This window comes from Acinonyx jubatus, chromosome C1 (assembly GCF_027475565.1).
Source record: "Acinonyx jubatus isolate Ajub_Pintada_27869175 chromosome C1, VMU_Ajub_asm_v1.0, whole genome shotgun sequence".
NCBI lineage: Eukaryota > Metazoa > Chordata > Mammalia > Carnivora > Felidae > Acinonyx > Acinonyx jubatus.
In genome coordinates, this window is record NC_069381.1 from 69,342,948 (window position 1) to 69,359,889 (window position 16,942).

The 16,942-nt window shown below is 41.8% G+C and overlaps 1 long non-coding RNA gene across 1 annotated transcript; it reads left to right on the forward strand.

Moving 5' to 3' along the window:
* Positions 1 to 951: 951 nt before the first annotated feature.
* LOC128312042 (uncharacterized) lies at positions 952 to 8,646 on the forward strand. The gene is made up of 3 exons (XR_008290815.1): positions 952 to 1,531; positions 4,394 to 4,646; positions 8,292 to 8,646. It is a non-coding gene; the product is annotated as an uncharacterized LOC128312042 (long non-coding RNA).
* Positions 8,647 to 16,942: the final 8,296 nt, after the last annotated feature.

The window sequence follows — 16,942 nt, forward strand, 5'->3', positions numbered from 1 at the left end:
ATAAAGGGTCAGATAGGATTTCATCCAAACTGGCTCACCCTCCTTTGTGCCTTGCATATTGATTCCTGTCATTACTTTGGGGCAGGCTTCTAGCTTGATTGAAGCCCATGTCCGTGACCATGTTCATGTGCCTGTGATGTTCTTCACTTTTATGAATGCCAAATACCTTCCATCTACAGCCCCGACCTTAGCTAAAGTCCCCAAGCCAATGAGGAACAAGAGAATAATGAGGAACAGGAATGATGCACGAGGGTTGTTCTGGACTCTAATTGTTATTGGTTCATTTTGGACCAGTGAACTGGATCATGCTTAACGATGCACTAAGTTTTGACTCCAGTAGAAATGATAATAAGTGAGCTTTAAAATGTAGATGTCTCCACTGTAACAACGTATTAAAACCATCCCAGAAATGGGGGAGAAGATGAAACCCTCATTGGCCCATCCTAGGTTTTGTACAAGAAAATAGCGGGTTCCTCACACAGCCAGCTCCTGGTTTAATTGGTTCCGATTTAGTAAGTTTTTTTTTTTCTTTTCTTTTAAAAAGAAGCACGGAATACCTGAACTGTGGGATGCATGCTTTTGTTCTGTTTTCTGCAACACGGAGAGAGGTAGCAGAACTACTTTTACTTGAAGCGATTTGCATGTCCCTAAGTGCACCTACCTGAATAGTAAACTGCTTTTCCCTCAGCACCACCCACCAGGCCCACACCACCCCCACTGCCCTGCTAATCTGCTTTGCCCAGACCTTTCCTCCAGGTCACCTTTCCCTTTCCACTTGTCACCTCTTCAGGCTTTCCATACACATTTTTACAGGGTGCCCCAACTAAAAGGACTTTTCTTCTCTCTTTAATTGTATAATGTATTACTGAGCTGTCTCAGTGAAAAAGCCCTGAAACAGACTTCCCCACCAGTATGCCTCGTAGAGTCGGTGTAGCTTTTTCTATTTATTATTCTCACCTATGTAATCATATTAGGAAACAGCTTGGAACCAATTTCCTCACATGTCTTACTTCTGCCTCATCTGCCCCCAAATCTCTTAAGTTGCTGACTTCAGAGATGGTGAAGGATGTTTGTCAATTTCCCTTCCTTCCCTCCCTCCCTGATCTGTCTCCGAAATCTGATCCTCTCTTTTCCCCCAACCTCTTTTTTCCCCCAGTCTCTTGGAGGTGATACAGTCTTTCCCACACTTAATAACTCTTTCCCCCACTGTGGCCAAGAGCAGATTGTGATGCACTGCTTTTACTCTGTCTCTCACCTAGTTTTACATTTTCCCCACCTGTGTTTCTTGGTCCTCAAGTTTCCCAGGAATGCCACGAAACTTTCACTCAAGCTGTTCAAGGGTGTATTCCTTCAGCCTGCCAAAAGGCCCTCTCTAGATGGGTTTTCCCCAAGTCCCCAAGTGCTTTTGCTAACGAAACTGCTGAACGGGAGCTAATTTATCACTCTGTTATCACTATATTAGGGCATGAGAGAGCCATACCCAGAATGAATTATGGATCCTTCCAGTGTCCCATGCATCCTGTACATCAAGGTAAGCAAATGCTGCGTTGTGTTAACTGTCAGCCTCCAAAACAGCTGACATTTGTTATTTTAATTAATAGTTTACTTTGCTGAAATAAGCTTCTGTGAGAAGCTATGACTTTTTATTAAATCTTCACTGCAGCATTGTTTTCCCCAGATTGGGAGACAAAAGCTAATTTTCAAAACTGCTTTATCCTGCAAGGTCACAGTCAACAGCTTGTGTGCACATGTCAGGGAAACATCTGCTTCTGTGCCAAAGATATAAGTAAAATTTGCTTTATTTTGAAATTTAAATTTACTTTTACTTGGAGAAAAATGATGAGTCAGTCATTAAAGAGCTATTAAGTGATGTTGATTAGGGAAGACTTTTTAACCAGTCATTTTGTCTCACAACTGACGCTGAAATTTCTCCGACCTCAGCATTCTGCTTAGACGTCGCAGGGAACTGTGGTCACTGGCACATCTGGATCTGGACCAACTTGTCTTTTCATTAATGCAAATCATTATTATGTAATTACTCAGCCTGCAATGTAGAGATCATTGATTTCTTTTGCCCAGTAGCAGTATTTTTAAGTCACTGATGACAATGAGAACTTTCAGGACAATCCAAACTATACAAATTAGCTGCAGTTGAAGAAAGGCAAACTGACTTAAAAGGTTCCAACACGAAATTTAGTTCGGAGATTTTCTCCTTGCTTGGAATAAATTAACCGAGGGAAGTTGCTTCCTTCATGTTGTTTTAATTACCTTTGGTAATGCATTTTACTCATCACATTTCCAAGACAATAACACTTTAGTGCTCTTTCCCCAAATGGACTTGTGCTCTGCCCCTGCATGTGTTCCTGTATTATGTCCCAGCTCTCAGGGGAATCCGTCACTTTTCTGAGAACACCAGTGACTCCTTTGGAGAGAGATACCCTAATATGAGCATTCTCATATTCGGCTGATATTTCTGGGTCTTGTTTCTTTGAGGCCAGAGAGGTCCTCAAACACTGACTTTTAGAAAAGTAGGTAACTGTCTCTGGATTCTGAGATCCCATCTTTTCATCTTTTCAAACCGCCCTTGCAAGTTTCTGATGTTGTGTGGTAGATGAGATGATTGGCCCTAATTTACCCCTCCCGTCATCTACACCCCTGTCTCGGCCTCGCTGTGGGAAGAGCATTTCCCCACCTCTGACTTTGAGCTCAGTCATAGATTTGGTTTTGACAAATGACATGTGGATGTAAGTAACAATAAGCCAGTTCTAAGCCAATAAATATCCTCCCATGTTTCTGATTGCCCTTTTGTACCTCTGCCATGACCATGAGAAATTTATACCCAGCTAGCCCTAGTTGGTACAAGGAGGATGAGATGCTGGCACAGAGCTGCCCCAGCTGAGCCCAGCCTAGATCAGCCAAGTTCTAGCCACAACTCACAGTGACATAAGCTCTAAAAATGATGATTGTTGTTCCAAGCTACTGAATTTGAGAGTGGTTTGTTAGGCAGTGATAGCCAACTGTTACATAGGTGTTATTTTCTTTTTTACAACCTTTTTGAGGTACAATAAACTTTGCATATTTCAAGAATACACTTGATAAGTTTTGATAGGTGAATAGACCCATGAGATTATCACCACAATCAAGATAATGAACATATCCATCACTGCTAAACATTTCTTCCTAGCCTTCTATAGTTTCTCTCCTTCCTGCCTTTCTTCCCTCCCTTGACTCTACCCCACCCCCAAAAAACCACAGGCTCTTTAGAATGTATTTTATATTTGGCAGCCTACGTCTAGCGAGTTTCATGTGGACTGTTCTTGGCCATCTCTATTCACATGTCAGTATAGTGTTCAAATTTAGTCATTACTACCTTGAAAAATCATGGGGCCCACTGCCCAGGAAACCATAATAGGAAAAAAAAAGAGTTGACCCGGAAGTATGGACTTTGGAATTACACAAGACTACTTTGGATTCTCACTCTGATATTTAATTGCTCTGTGACTTTGAGCAGCTAGGTCAAACTCTCTGAATACCAGTTTCCTCAAATGGAAAGCATGGGAAATATATACCTATCTCTATGGGTTATTCTGAGGATTAAATGAGGTAATGTATGTAAAATACTTGGCATTGTAACTAGATCGCACATGTGCACATAGCATCTCACTAAATGTTAGCTGCTATTATTAGTTTTATGTCACCAGATTTACTGTTCCTTAGGTACACAGTGAAGGGAGAAGCCACCTCACTATACCTGGCACATGGTAATCACTCAGTAAATGTTGGTTGAATGAATGAAAAAGTTCAACGTTTATTTCTTTGCCTGCAACAGGGGCATTCATTTTGTAGAACAAGAGCTCATCCTAAGCTGGTGCTTAGGATGCTCACCAAAGCTGGTGCCCCTCCCTTTCTCTTTCTCTTTTTAATAATAAGCTTACTCTAGAATTGTATATCTAATATTCCCTACAATTCTAGATCATTTGTGAGGACTGCATGCAGAAGCAGTGGTGATGACCTTGGGAAAAGTGGTCTCATGCCCCAGACTGACACCTGTCATTTATTTTCCGTGGGATTCTAAACTTTATGATCACTCAAGGCCTTTTTCAGGGGCTAGCACTTACCTCAGATTTACTTCACTCATTTCAATTCACCTTATTGAAAGAAGAAAAGAAAGGAAGGAAGGAAGGAAGGAACAAATGAAGAAAGGAAGGAAGGAAAGAAGGAAGGAAAATAAAAGGGAAGGGAAAAGAAATAGAAAGGAAAAGAAAAGAAAAGGATCATCTTTCTGTCTCATTTGGGGCCCCTTTAAGGAAGCAGGGAGCAAAGTGGACCAACATGGATTTTGGTTTATATCTTTCCCTTATTCTGTCTCTGTCCACTGTATTTAACCCCTCAGGGCCTGGCAGTCATACCTGGCCGGCCTCTTCCTGACTCCCATGGAAGTCACCTCAACAGTACCTGCTGACATCTGTATCCATCCAGGCCCTTGAGGAAACCACTCTTTCCCATCCGCTGACATGCTGCTGAGCTGCTGGGCCAGTTCAGATGCTGATACCTTGCTTCGGTGGCCCACTTTCCTGATGATGACCTTAGAACTCTTCCTCAGCAATCACCATCTGGCTCCACAAAGAACGACAGTTAGGAGACAGGTGCTTGCTCATATTTCTACCCTTGCTTCTCAGAGAGCCTGGCCTCCAATGGGGAAGGGGGTAGGATAGAAACAGGTGGCTGTCCCCACCCCCCCACAGCCACATGTGTCACATGACTCACCAGATCCACATAGATCCTGCTTGGGGTCTTGAGACTGCTTTTCCACCTCACTACCCAAAGGCAGGTTTTCCCAAGGCTGTTCTTTCCATTGTCAGCCCCTTCCTTGGTCAGTTGCTAATTTCCAAATCCTACCTGTTTATAACTCTGCTTTTGTGATGCTGGGACTCTGAAAATTATGTTTCTCATTTGTCAGCTGGCACCCTGCTAGGTTTTGCCAACAGGGATTTGGAGAGGGAGACTGTTCTGGGCTGAATTTTGCCCCCTGCACCCCTCCAAATTGTTTACTCTGAAGTCTTAGTGCCCAATGTCTCAGAACATGACTGGATTTAGAGATAGGGCCTTTGAAGCAGTAATTAAGTTAGAATGAGTCCTTTAGGATGGGCCTTAATGCAATTTGACGGGTACCCTAATAAAAGGAGGAAATTTGAACACACAGAGAGACCCCAGAGATGTACACAGAGGAAAGGCCCTCTCAGGAACCGGTGAGAAGCTAGCCCTTTGTGAGCCAAGGAGACAAGCCGCAGAAGAAGCCAAATCTGCCTACCCTTGATCTCGTCTTTCCACCCTCCAGAACTGGGAGAAAATAAATGTCTGTTGTGTAAACCACCCGGTCTGTGGTGGTTTTTGTTAATGGCAGCATGAACAGTATGAGAAAGAGTGCAGATAAGGGGCGGGAGGAGGGATCTGCTTCGTGGACATGCTAGCTGCTCCCATCAGTACTGCCCCAGCAGGGCCTTTACCACCCAACCCTCCCCTCGGCAGCAGCTCTCCCAGGCTCCAGTCCTCTCACCAGCCCATCATGCCCCCACCCTCCAAGGGCTGAGTCCCCCCCAGCTCCATGGGCCCCCTTCTGAACTTCCAGTTTCTCATAACTCCAACCCTTGCCCTTTGTTTTCTCAGCCCCGAGGGCAGTTAGTTTGGTGCGGTAGTTACTATCTTTGCTCACTCTTACTACCTTCAAAGTCCCCGGGCTCCTCCCTCCTGGCCTCCATGCCATCCACTTCACACCCGCTGGCCCACCCCAGGATCTCCTTCACCAGCCACGGTCTGTCCAAAGTTAGAATTGCTGGGGCGCTTGGCTGGTTTAGTCAGTAGGGCATCTGACTTCGGCTCAGGTCATGATCTCATGGTTCATGGGTTCAAGCCCCCCGTCGGGCTCTGTGCTGACAGCTCAATGCCTGGAGCCTGCTTTGGATTCTCCGTCTCCCTCACTCTGTCTCTCTCTCTGCCTCTCTCTCCCTCCTCCACTCATACTCTGTCTCTCTCTCTCTCTCTCTCTCTCTCTCTCAAAAATAAATAAATATTTAAAAATTTGTTTTTAATTTAAAAAAGGTAGAACTGCTGAGTGGAGAAAATATTTGCTATGAGAAGTTCTGTCTGTATGAGTTTTCCATTGCTGCTCTAACAAATTACCATGAATTTGTTGTTTTGAACAATACAAATGAATTATCTTATAGCCATGTAGGATGGCAATCTGACCCAGCTCTGTCTGGGTGAAAATCAAGCTGTGAGGAGCAGGTTGTGTTCTCTTCCAGAGGTTCAAGGGGAGGGTTTATTTCCTGGTCTTTTCCATCTTCAGATCCAGCCCAGTTGAAACTCTCTCTTATGCCACCATTTCTCTGGTTCTATGCGGCCTGAAAAGGCTCTCTGTAAGGATTTATGTGGTTTAGATTTGGCCCACCCATATCATCCAGGATAATCTCATCTCAAGGCCCTTAACTTTAGTCGTATTTGCAAATCCCTTTGCCAAGTAAGAGAACAATTCACAGGTTCCCAGGATAAGGGCAAGCATAGGTCATTACTCTGTCTGCATAGGATCTTTCTAGCTTTCACCTAATCTTCCTTCTTTCTTATTTGACATGACTTCCCACTTCTACCGACAGCTGGGTGTTCTGTTTAGACATATGGAAGCCTGTCTGTGTACTTTGAAGGGGCCAGTGGGAAACACAGAGGTCCTATGATCCAGGTCCTGGAAGCTAACAGTGTACTCCCCTTGGTCCTCAATTTTCTTATCTATGAGAAAAGTTGACCCTAACGATACAAGCCGATGCTAAAATATCGGGATTCCCGGGGCACCTGTGTGGCTCAGTCAGTTGAGCATCTGACTTCGGCTCAGATCATGATCTCGCCATTCGTGAGTTCAAGCCCCACGTCAGGCTCACTGCTGTCAGTGAAGAGCCCACTTCAGATCCTCTGTCCCTCCCCTGCTGGTGCTCTCTCAAAAATAAATTTAAAAAAACATTTAAAAAAATAAATAAAATATTGGGATTCCAGGGAAAGGCTGTGCAAAGCACTCTCATTACTCTATGTGAGGAGAGCTGAGAGTAAAGCAGCCTGGCTGATTACTGGGCCCTGGTGTCGGGCAGATAGGCATCAGTAATATATTGGCCCCTCTCACCTGAAGCTCAGTTTTCTACATTCTCCTCGGAGTGGCCTCTGAGTGGGGGTGGGGCCACCCCTCACATGATCCCTGCAGATAAAGGGGCCTATTCTCGTGCAAGGCCACGTTTGCAGTTTTCAATAGCTATATGAGGGTTAGAGTCTGATCTTGGGGCTCATGAGTTAAATTAAAGAACTTCCTCAGAGGTCATTCTTACAAGGGAAGGACTCAGAGAAAAGAAGTGGAGTGGAGTAGAGGGGACTCAACTGGTTAGCTTTCAGGCACATTTTCTCCCTGTTCTTTTTTTTCTTTTTCTCTTTTCCTTTTTTTCCCCTCTTTTCTCTTCTTTTCTTTTCTTTTCTTTTCCTTTCTTTTCTTTTCTCTTCTTTTCCTTTCTTTTCTTTTCTTTTCTTTTTTCTTTTCTTTTCTTTTCTTTCCTTTCCTTTTCTTTTTGAGAAAGAAACAGCATTGAGAACATAACTAATTCCATGCAGGATTTGGACCCATTCCAAAACTCAAGGCTACTCTTCCTTTACTTTGAGACCAGGTGATTTCTCTAAGTTTTATGCCAAGCATACCATATCTTGGGACTTATTGAAGAACTGTTTGTCCATGAAATTTGGTGCAGGCAATTCCAGAGCACATCAGTGTTAAGTCCGTGTCATTGGGTTTCCTGGGAGAAGGCGAGGCCTCGCAGCTCTACGACGCCCTTCACACTGGCGCTGTCTTGCCAGTTCTTTGCCATTTGTGTTCCTATATCCCTTGAGTGTGTGTGGATGTGAAGGGAAGAAAAAGAAAAACGTGCTTCACTCCCTGATCTACGATCAGTTTTGCACATACTTTCTATTTTTTAGGGATTTATTTTTCTTAGTGCTGGGCTTCATTGCAGAAGGCATTGGGGTGGCTCTCTGATGATTTATTTGTGTAGAAGAGTGAGGTTATTGGTTTTTCCTCATTTATATGTAGGGCCCCTCATGGAGAAATATTTTTGGAAACATTTTTATTTCTCCTCATATTTTTTCCAGTTACGGTGTATTTGCTTGCTCTGGGGGCCGGCTGCCTGTAGCCCTTCGGTGTGCCGAGTTAAGAAAAATTTAAACAATAGGAAGCCTTCGTGGCCCTTATCACAATTTCATTTGTGTAGGTGTCATCTGATTAATACCGGAGGCGTCTCGAGCTGCTTCCTGAGGTGGTGTGGCTTTCATGGACGCTGAGGCCGAACATGGATGCTGGATGCTAAGAGGCACTGCATTCCTTCTACACTGTTCTACCCATCTACATTCATGGATGAACTGCACTGTTGACAGGTCTGATTTTCTTTCTGCCACAGTCAGCTCTATTATCCTGCCTCAGGCTTGAACCTGCAGCAGCTGAATCTTGTATTTGCTCTGCCCGAGGCCTTAACCTGCTGCTCTTCCCTTCATCCTTTATTTGTTCCTTCCTTGTGCCACCTGTTTGTCTCATCTGGCACTATAAGAAGGCATCCCTCCATCTCCTTATTTCACCTCTAGTATTAAAAAAAAAAATCCCAGGTGTCTTTCTTTCACCTTGCGTGTGCTTGAAGCTGCCCCAGCAGCTGTCGAGATGAGTTTTCTTCAGGCACATGAATTCCAAAGCCGATTTCCATTTGTTCTGTAAGAACAGACCTCACTACAAGACGTCAGAAAGGTACACGAGTACTATGTAAACACTTAAAAGAAAAATTAACAAACAAAAATGGTGATGCGTCTAAACCGATGACACGGAAAGGCAAAGGCCCTACTAACATTTCCTTTTGAGTAGAGACTTGAAGCATAGCTCTTACCAAGGCCAACAGATGCCACCTTGCTGCCTTTTTAAAGCACAGTCCCCGCACCCCTTGCTCTAGAACCGTGCCGTGCAGTCTGGTAGCCACTCGCCACATGAGGCTACAAGCAATTGAAATGTGGTCAGGGTGGGTTGAGATGTGCCATAATTGGAAACTGCACAGCAGATTTCAAAGACTTGGTATGGAAAAAGATGAATATGGAATATCTCGTTGATAATTTTTTACACTGATTACATGTGAAACGAAAACATTTTGGACATCCGGGTTAAACAAAATATGTTACTTAAAATTAATTTTGGGGGCACCTGGGTGGCTCAGTCAGTTAAGCGCCTGACTTCGGCTCAGGTCATGATCTCACGGTTCATGAGTTCAAGCCCCACATCAGGGTCTGTACTGACAGTGCAAAGCCCACTTCAGATCCTCTGTCCCCCTCTCTCTCTGCCCTTTCCCTATTCATGCTTTCTCTCTCTCTCTCTCAAAAATACAGAAACATTAAACATTTTCTAATTTAAAACATTAAATTTGCCAGTTTTTTACTTTTTTCAATGCAGCAAATAGAAAAATTAAAATGACATGGCTTGTATTATATTTCTATTGAACATTGCTATTCTAAAATTTGGTTAAGAAATGACACCAGATTTTTTGTTTTCTACCACTCTGAAAAACAATTTTAAAACACTGACATTGAGGAATATGTGATTCTTTAGTTTCCTTTCAAGAGATTTGGCATGATTGAGTCACTAGAATCAGTTTTTATAAAATTTGGACATATTTATAATGAAGTCAGTTATTAAAAAGATTGCTTTTCGGGGTGGTTCAGTCAATTAGGCGTCCGACTTCAGCTCAGGTCATGATCTCACAGCTTATAAGTTCGAGCCCAAATTGGGCTCTGTGCTGACAGCTCAGAGCCTGGAGCCTGCTTCAGATTCTGTGTCTCATCTCTCTGCCCCTCCCCGCCTCATGATCTGTCTGTCTCTCTCTCTCTCTCTCAAAAATAAATAAACATTTAAAAAAAATTTAAAGATTGCTTTCCACTTTTATGCACTGGTTTTTCCTTAACATTGTCTGGTTTCTTTTCTTAAAACACTGCCTGTCCAACACACTCAATCTGTTTTGAGATTAGTTTAACATTTATGAAGTGCTCCCAGTTTGCACAAGAACTCATAAAATTATATACTCTCTGCCCTCAAGGAGAATATACTCCTAATGAATAAAAACTGGCAAAGTGGAACTTCCTCTGTTTATAGAATTTTAATAGACCAAGTTTTAAGTATCATAACGAAAAAAGGGGCATGATATAGATTATATTTCCATCACGTTTTGTATGTTTTTTGGAAGTGACTTTTCTACAAAGTTTAAACTGAGGGAACACTATGGCTTCATTGCTAAGAAACCCCTAGGCACAAATCACTGATTTGTGAAGTCCTGAAAGATATTTTTCAGGATTTGAAAAATATTAATAGTGAGCATTTATATAGCACCTTCTATGTACTAGGTACTGGTAAATACTTTGCATGTAAGACATCATATAACACAAGAATTCCATGAGGCAGAAACAGTATTCACGCTCACGTTACAGATGGAGAAACTGAAGCATAGAGAGGTCGAGTAAATTTTCCTAGGTCACACAGCTAACAAGCCCATAGGGAGTAGTGATCAACGCAAGCATTCTGGCTGAAAAGACTGACTTTTAACCCTGTGCCGCACTGTTGCACGGAAGTGATATTGGACAATTCACTATGACAACTACATCCTGATTTTGCCTGCTAAACTTTGAAGGCCACCTGAAGTTTGAGGGACTAAATTTTGCTCTCACTTTGATTTTTATCCCACTACATCCTTTACCACAACTTAATATGTGACAAAATTATTCACTTTAGTTTCACCCTGTTTTCCTTGGCATTAGTACTAACTGACCCTGAAATAACTAAAACACAAGTGAAAAAACAGTGCCAAGATGTGGCCTAGATTATCCATTAAATATCTAGAATCTTGTTTTCTTTTCTTTTTTTTTTTTTTTGCAGCTCTTTAGTGAACTTAGGCCAAATCTTACTCTTGTTCATGGATTTCTATAGAAAATCCATTTGCATATCTGAAGAAGGAATGTGGCTTTTAATGATCTTAATGGAAACTAGAAATATATCATTTTCCTAATAAGTTGTCATTTTGGATGTTCATCTCCCTGGCGCCAGAATACAAGCATGTAAATCTATGAGCCACTTGCCTGTCATTAAAGGAACTAATGTGACATTCCCAACTCCTGCAGTCTGTCCCCACACCTGATTTTTGTACTACATGCTGGTTTGAGTTCATTTTTCTCCCCTCTGGATTTTTGTTCTTAAAAGCTAATTTCCAATGTCAGCTCGTAATGATTCATGTAACTCGTGACACAAAAGTGCATTATTTACAGATAACACTCCCTGGTTGATCCAAGGATTCTCTCCAAACAAGCCTCTGAACTACCTTGTGCAATCTTTAGCAATATTCCTGGAACCTTCTGACATTATTCTTAATTAAGGTTTACATGCTAATATTGAACGATAAAATGAGGACTGCATAATAACACATACACACAAAACAGACCACATAATAACACACACACAAAACAGAACCAGAGTAATTAGCAGCTATGATATTTCTTCATTGAATTGTATCATTGCACATATGTGTACTTGGCAATTTATAATTTTTTCAAGTTATTAATTATAGCTTCTGAAGCAGTATCTTTTAAAATACCTCAGGAGCCATCTCCTAAACGTCCCTAGATTTAATGAAAAGCTGGTGATTATTGCCTTAAATAGCAGTAGAGATGCCTCCCCACCTTACTGAAATCAGTTAATCTCTAATTTCTCTTGTCTGTGTGAACAAACAACTATTATTTCTCACATTTTTCCTGAAGTTCATTACCAATAAAATAACTTGGCTTTATTTACATATTCCCTACAACTCAGATGGGATTTTTTTTTTCCTTGTCTCTGGGTTGCTTTCCTTTTTTGAAGAAGAAAACAATACCAATATCTTTTATGGTTGAAAACTATTAGGACAAAATCTAATAGATATATTAGAAATAGAAAAGTTGTTTAAAAATGTGCTAGCAAGTGGGGGAAAAAAAACCCAAGGTGTGTGAGACACATAAAAATTACTTTACACATGTCCTTCAAAAAAGTTTAATACATAGTCAGGTCACATTACTGCACATCAAATTCTCTAGGTCTCTGGCTGCCAGTAGCAATTATCTGTAAAAGAACATGTTTTCCCCAGTGACTCGCTATCGGGAATTTTTGAGTATACCTAAGCATAGCCTTGAGCAAAACTCCTACGGGGCATATTTGGAATACAGGATTTCATTTGGATGCAATATCAAGGTTTCAGTGCAATATGTCTATCTATATATTTTTACATCTGTTTTAACATATTGATGTGTTTATCTGTTGGCTTTAATTACATGATATAAGTATATATAAATGTAAATAGTACTCCTGAGCTTCCACTCAACTTTTGTCATGAGGTATACAAATATATTTCCCTTGATGCCTGGATGATTTTATATTATAATGATGCCTCCTGAATTTTCATGATTACTTTGCTAAAAAGGTGTTGAATATTTGCAAATTGCTGAGGCATCAGGTCTCATTCTATCTGACCAGGTCACATTTCATTCGTTTCCAATGATCAGGGGAGTCTCAGCTAGTAAAATCTTTGGTGTCCATCCCAATTCTGTTCCAACTAATGATGATGTCACATTTTAAAGGCAGTTAAAATATGAGGCCGATTTTTTCAAAACGTTGCTGTGCCATTTTGCAGAGTCACTGAGAACTGAAAAAATAGGTGTTTTCAATTGATAATTGTGAAGGATTCATATAAGCAAGTTCAGATACTCAGAGGTTTAAATGTATTAATGCCATCCCACGAGTTTCAGGCATTGACTGTGCGTGCTGTGGTTTGGATCAGGATAGCCCTGTAAAGAGATAGCAGTTCCCAGAAATATATTTTTTCTAATATATAAGTCAGTGTTGGGGTGCCTACTGGGTTAGGATTTAGAAAGTAGCAAAAAGGTGTCATTGGCTGGCAAAAAAAAAAGGGGGGGGGGTGGGAGGCTTTATCTAAGAATCACCTTTAGTGATCAGCCTTTTTCTTAGCAAGCTTTTGAGTAGGGAAGACTTTCTCTACATTTGAGGCATTGAGCTAGCCCAAATGAAACAATTCACATTTACATCTGTTTTCACATGGCAGTACGTGTCACTCCCTATGTCCCCACCAGCCCACTCAAGGTGGCCTAAAGAGACCACAGTCCCCCCCAAGAGCAGTGATAAATATATTGTCGGATTGGTAAGGCACTTCATTTGTAAATGGCTCACTGATGGAGCCCAGACACTGGTGAGTAGGAGCTGGCTCAGGTGAGCAAACAGGATGAACAGTGATGCTCTAATACTTGAGTTGGGCCACACGTCCACCCAACTTAGCTGATGCAAAATCCAAAAAGGATCTTATCAACCCTTCACCGTGGGGACTTTCCCAAGAGTTTTATGAAGGGTGAGAATCTGGAAGGTAGGTTTATCGGTAGCCTGGGATTTATCAGGAATATATCATCTGAGGGCTTCAGGTGATCCTTCTCTAAGAAAAAAGTTTAGAGGCCAGCATTTCCTGTAAGCCCACAATAGTTGGGGAAAGCTGGAGAACATCAGTTTTTACCCTAATACATTAGGTTTAATGTTTGCAAGGGCCATGTAAACCATTCGGGATTTTTATAGAGCCATATGCACTTTTATTACTGCAAAAGACAACACTGTTACAGTCATGATAAATAAAATTATTTGCAGGCCTTTGCAGCTTGGCCAATCCAACAGTACTGCATTTTAACTTCTGCGGCCACAAAATGTAAATGAAGTTGAAACGGCAGAAATTTTCATCTTTTCCACTTGTAGTAATTCTCACAGAATCATGAATGCCTTTCTTCCTCCTTCCTGGATCTCTCCAAATAGATCCCATTTATCTGATTGGATTTCTGTCCCATCTTTCTACATATTACAGCTAATTAGTACCCCCTGATGAGAAACAGTCCACTGATGGAAAAAGCAGTTAGATAAGATCTGCATTAACAAATGTAGTTCATTTAATATCATTTGTGCTGCTGCATTATTAATAATACATAATTACCCTGCACAGGCTGGAAGGGGAGAATAAAACTGTTCTTTAATTTCTTGGCCTTTGCAGAGAAACAGTATATTAGAGAGAATAAAACAGTATTGGACTATTGGTTGCCATCCATCATAGAGCTTTATGTGTCACACAATTTTATTAACTTTGGGTCTAGCTACAGTTTCTATATTTCAACACAATCGCAGACTACCCAGAGACAACGACTTTGTGGGATTTTGAATGGTCAGCTTCTTGTTTCAGCATGTGAAATTGGGAGGTCCAACCGATGGCTATCAGAAAGTTGAGATTTTCCGCCTGTCGTCGAGAGTATGTGATAGCAGTAGTTAATGAACGCCATTGTGGTCAATAACCAAAGCTCACGAAACCTGATGGAACACGATGGAGGGACCTGACTTCCTTCTCCCCATTCTCCAGAGTTAGGGTGTGCTGGGTTAGAAAGATGGTGGCATAAGGCCTGTGTTAAAATAGTAAGACAAGCAGTGGTGACAGCATCAGAAGAATGGCCAGCATTGACTGAATGCGTGCTTCACACCAAGTTTCAGGCTAAGCTTTTTATGTGGATTCATTCTCACCATAATCCTATGCTGGGGGTTGTTACCATTTTTATGGAAGAAGTCATCCAAATCTGGCAAGACCTCTCTCACTGTCTTGAAAGAAAAGTCTTTAGAAAAGAGGCCACACTCCCTGCATTTTTCTTTGCTGTTGCATCCTCCCTAGTGAAGCCAAGCCTCTCGAACACGGTTTGCCAGATGGGACAGTGTGAGCACGTGCAGAGCCGTTGCAAGTGTTGTTTGTTTGCACAGGTGAGGCAAGCCAGCAATGTAGGCAGCTGGCTCAGGAAACCAAGGATCCTCCAATGTCAGGTCTGGTTTAACCCAAAGGAATGAGGTGTGTTTATTTCCTCTAATTACAGCTACACGTAAATCACTCTACTGCATTCATTAGCCCACTTTTTTATTCGTCAAATAGTTCCTGAGCCCCTACGAGAGCAGTCATCTGATAGGGGAATAGTTCCTCAAAGGAGGAGTTTGAAATATTATATGGGGATAAGAATATGGTATCAGAGAGCTCCTATGCTGATCTAAATTATAACAATCCAGTGTGTTCCAGATACAATGTGGGCACAAAGGAGGGAATGCTCAACTTGGCCCAAGTGGGTCAAAGGAGGTATGACAAAGAGATAATAAACTGATTCTTGCAGAATGAATGCTGTTTTCCAGGTAACCTGGGAAGAACTTTTCTCTCTTTGCAGTGATCTTATGATCATGTTAAACAATAAGCTACAAATACCACGCGGCCTAATAGTTGACTGTATGGAAATTCTGTTGCTTAGTAGAACAAGGTATCTTCCTTCTGAGAATCATGACTACCTATCAATATTTCAATATTGCTTTGAAATATTTTTAAACTGGAAGCAGGGAGGAATGGTTTGTGTATATGCCAACAATCCTGATAAAGAGAGAGAGAGATGGGTAGTATGTGGATTGGTAATGGGATTTATAACATAACTAGTGGAATATTAGTAAAGCAACTTTATCCGTGGTGGATTTTTTTTCATGGCACATTCTCAGATGAATCACAATTTTGAAATACAAACGATTGTGTCTTTCCCTCCAAAGACTTTCGTGTCTACAAAGTACTACAGAACAGAATAAAAGCCCTCTGAAAGTTAAGACAACATCTGTCCCATCAAAGCAATTAGTTCAGGTTTTAGTGCATCAAAAGTCATTTCATCTGTGATTTTGTGTCATCCACTTCCCCTTGCTAAAAAGTGGACACCTGGCTCTCCAATTTCAGACTAAAGGCACCGCCACACTCTGCCTGGGGCATTGCACAGAAATTCACTAAATTCACTAAACCATAGTGAAGACTGCCAAGTCTTCACCCAAACTCTCTTCCTTGTGTGAAGGCAGCTGGACTACATTCGCACTCTTCCCTGAAGTTGGATAGGGCGTCTGACTGAGTTCTAGCCAGGTAGCTGTTGAGCGGCAGGGATGTGCCCCCCACCAAGGCTCAGCCCACAAAATCTCCTGCAGGCACGCTCCATTCTCTGTTCGTCCTCTGCCTGGAAGTAAAGTGGAGAACTCTGTGGAGAATGGAGGCTCAATATGGACGGAGCCCGAGCCTGCATCCCTGCTGAGATGAGAGCAATTCAGAAGCGCACCAAATGAGGAATGCCTATTCTTAATTGTTGCATAAACAAGATATCAACTTCTATTGTGAATTTTTAGCTTGTCATTTGCTTTGGCAGTCGGCCTATGCGAAGACACACAAGCTCTTCGCTTAGATGACCAAAATAAGTAAGATACACAGTGTATGGAGCAGAAGATAACTGAAAACTTCACATGAAGCACTGTGACCATAATGCAGATGAGAGGCAGAGGTGGGTGGCATTGAGTCCTACATTAGAGGTAGGGGCTAGAGCGGCACTGGTCACCACTCCCATGGGTGGTGTGAGAGGGCACTGAACAACTGCCATGCAGGGGGACTGGAGATTTCTCAATTTAAATGTCACATCCTTTTATAAGGCTTTCCTAATCCCACTCAAGTTGGGTGTCCTGTTATATGCTTCCTTAGAATATTGTACTCTTCCTCCGTGGCACTGTAGACACATAATTAAATAATTGATTTCTTTGTTGTTGTTGTTGAATGACTATCTTCTTCCCTAGACTATAAACTTTCCTGAGGACTGGGACTACTTCCTTTGTCACTGCATCCACCTTGTCAAGAATTGTGCCTGATACACAGCTGTTTATCAAATATCCACTCGCTGGCTAGTGCCTCACCGTTTGGTCATTTATTCCAGCTTAGCCTTTCATCTTCCCAAT